Genomic DNA, 3,519 nt, shown 5'->3' with positions numbered 1-3,519 from the left:
AAAAAAAAAAATGCTGTAGGCTGGGCATGATGGCTCACAACTGTAATCCCAACACGTTGGAAGGCCCAGGTGAGACAATCATTTGAGGCCAGGAGTTTGAGACTAGCCTGGGCAACATGGTGAAACCCTATCTCTATAAAAAAAACAAACGAAACAAAACAAAAATTAGCCAGGCATGGTGGTACATGCCTGTAGACCCAGCTACTCGCGAGGCTGAGGTGGGAGGATCACTTGAGCCCAGGAGGTCAAGGTTGCAGTGAGCCATGATCATGCCACTGCACTCCAGCCTGGACAACAGCGTGAGACACTGTCTCAAAGAGAAATAGAAAGTGCTGATACATCTATCAAGGTGGGAAACACATTTCCACAGCAATGCAGTGCTGAGAAAGACACTTCCTATAGCCCCAGGCCTAGGACACTGGGGAATTGACCCTGGCAGCCTACCTCCTATAGGGCTTCTCCCCCAGTTCAGGTCATCCTGGTAGGTGTGGGAGGCCAATTGGTCCCCTCCATGCTTGCTAACCTCCCTTGCGTCCCACTGCTCCCAGATAACTGGAAGGAAGGTTTGCTGAAACTCATCAGTCCTGAGGAACTGCCTGCCCAGTTTGGGGGCACCCTGACTGACCCAGATGGAAACCCCAAATGTTTAACCAAGGTACAAAGAGCCCTTCCTGGGACAAGAGAGGTTCAAGAATTAAGTTGGTTTCCCTTTCCACCCAGTCATTCATCCACAATTACCTATAGAGAGACCCCAAGAACTGTGTGTTAAGCTAGTCAATACAACCCTCGCCCTTACAGAGCTCTGAGCAGCTGTAAAGGCAAACAAGAAATGGGAGAATTTTAACCCAGAGGGATGAGCTGGAAGGGGAAGCTCCCAGCAGAAGCACTGACCCAGCTTGGATGGTCAAAGAAGACTTGAGGAAGGGGGAGAGTGGGGCTAGGATGAAGAGGATACTTCCAGGAGGTAGTGAAAGTGTCTCAGGCAGGAGAAACATGAACAACAGCCAGAAGAGGGGAGTAAGCCCATCTCATCCCATATCCGCAGATCAACTATGGCGGGGAGATCCCCAAGTCCATGTACGTGCGGGACTAGGTGAAGACTCAGTACGAGCACTCGGTTGCAAATCAACCGCGGCTCGTCACACCAAGTGGAATACGAGATCCTGTTTCCAGGCTGCGTCCTCAGGTAGGGACAGGCCCTAACCCCTCAGAGACACATCAGGCTGGGCAGCAACCTGTCTCCTCCTCCTCCCCCGACAGGTGGCAGTTCTCATCTGACGGTGCGGACATCGGCTTCGGAGTTTTCCTGAAGACCAAGATGGGGGAGCGACAGCGGGCAGGGGAGATGACAGAGGTTCTGCCCAGCTAGCGCTACAACGCCCACATGGTGCCCGAGGATGGGAGCCTCACCTGCTCAGAGGCCGGCATCTGTAAGTCTGCCCCAGCTGAGACCTGGCTCTGAAAGGCTAGAGCCACCTGTCCCATGCTTTAGAGAAGGAAATAGAGGGGCAGTAACACCCCTCCCCCATTCAGGGACACACAGCCTAGGTTAGCACCATTCATTCATACAGTCGCTTACTCAGTCCATATTCATGAGCACCTACTGTGCAACAGGAGCCAGAGATGCACAGGCCCTGCAGGGATTGGGGGCACCTGGACTGCAGAATAGAGACAACAAGTGATAGAGTAGTTTTCCACATGAGGAAACCGAGGGTCTGAAAAATAAATCAACTTGTGCAGAGCCACAAAGCTGTGTGGTTCCAGGGTCCCGCCCCAGCCTCCAGGTAGCTGCATAGTCCTGGGCAAAAGTCTGACCAATCTGGGAACGACTCTTGGTTTGCTCACCTGTGAGCCAGGAGCTACAATGCCTGCTTTTTCTTTTTCTTTCTTTCTTTCTTTTTTTTTTTGAGACAGAGTTTCACTCTTGTTGCCCAGGTTGGAGTGCAATGGTGTAAGCAATGGTGCAATCTCAGCTCACCGCAACCCTCCCAGGTTCAAGCGATTCTCCTGCCTCAGCCTCCCGAGTAGCTGAGATTATAGGCATGCGCCACCACACTTAATTTTGTACTTTTAGTAGAGATGGGGTTTCTCCACGCTGGTCAGGCTGCTCTCGAACTCCTGACTTCAAGTGATCCACCCACCTCAGCCTCCCAAAGTGCTGGGATTATAGGCGTGAGCCACCGGGCTCGGCCAACACTTGCTTTTTGGGGTGGTTGTGAGGAAGCAAACAGTGTCCAGCAGGCCTGCTCCAGAACCCCACTTCATCCAAGGGGGCTGGGAGGTCTCTGATGAACCCAAACACGTGCCTTCACAGCCCTGGCATGTGTGTCTCCAAGTATGAGACAATGGGATGTAATGACCATTGTTCTCCATGCCAGTAAAGCCAGGCCTGGGCACATGCCAAGAGAAGGTTGGTGTCTGTTTGCAGGACCTGGTTGGGGTGGCAGTTCCCATGGGGAAGGGAAGAGGCATGGTGGGAGCTTGGCCCAGCTTGGCAAAGAAAGCCAGTGGGAACACAAGCCTGTCCTCCTCCCTGGTCGGGGGTGGAACAAAGAGTGTGTAGAGCCAAGCCCAATGCCCATCTTTCCATCTGTCCCCCAGATGTCCTGCGCTTCGACAACACCTATAGCTTTGTGCACGCCAAGAAGGTGAGCTTCACGGTGGAGGCCCTGCTCCCTGACGAGGGCATGCAGAAATATGATAAGGAGCTCACCCCTGTCTAGGTGGCTCCCTCTATTCTCAGAGACCTCCTAACCTTCTGATTCCTCTCTATATCCCACACTCCCTCCCTCCCTGAAATTGATTGTTAGTCCTCCTGACTCTATGACGTTAGTGAGAACACAAAGAGATGCCCGGGGGAAAACTCATCTGCTGTGGTCAGATCAAGAAAGGTATGAGAGGCACAAGCTTGGAGGGTACCAACATTTCAGAAGAAGAAAAAACAAGGGTAAAGACAAGAAGTGGGTGTCACTGAAACTCAATAAATTGCAAAATGAATCCCCTAGCCTTTGTCCTCGCCTACCCTAAGGCAAGTGTGTATGCTTGAATTCCTTCCGTATGGCTGTGAGCAACTTGGGTTGGAGACGTATCTAAATCCTTTTTATTTCCACTCGCTATATATAGTAGATGCTCACCGTATATTTGTGGCATTGAATGGAGGACCACAAGGTAGGGTGCAGGCGACTCAACAGCTGTACATGACTAGGAGAAGCTTATGTGGGGTGGATTTCAGCACCTTGGACAGGAGCAGAGCTGTGGTGGGGTTGGACTGTCTTCTGGAGACCCAGACAATTCAGCCTCCAGATTTCTGGCAGTGGCTGTCTTTTGAGGACCCCAGCCACAAAGGCCACATACCTCTGATAGGAGTTGCCTACATCAGGCTTTGTCTGACTTGCACACTCAGCTTCCCACCCTTACCCACTTCCCTTGTTGTACATAGCTTATGATTTAGGGACTTTCCTGGAAGCAAAGATAGTCACATCTGGCATAATCATAATAAAGAAAACAACAGTGATCATT

General features: G+C 51.5%; 1 pseudogene; it reads left to right on the top strand.

Annotated features, from left to right (window-relative positions):
- LOC105522999 overlaps positions 1-2,723 on the top strand; it is an 11,899-nt pseudogene extending 9,176 nt beyond the window's left edge.
- The last annotated feature ends 796 nt before the right edge of the window (positions 2,724-3,519 follow it).

Source organism: Colobus angolensis, unplaced genomic scaffold (assembly GCF_000951035.1).
Source record: "Colobus angolensis palliatus isolate OR3802 unplaced genomic scaffold, Cang.pa_1.0 Scaffold448, whole genome shotgun sequence".
In the NCBI taxonomy this organism is placed as follows: domain Eukaryota; kingdom Metazoa; phylum Chordata; class Mammalia; order Primates; family Cercopithecidae; genus Colobus; species Colobus angolensis.
The sequence above is the reverse complement of the archived record's forward strand: the minus strand, read 5'-3'. Positions and strand labels throughout refer to the sequence as shown.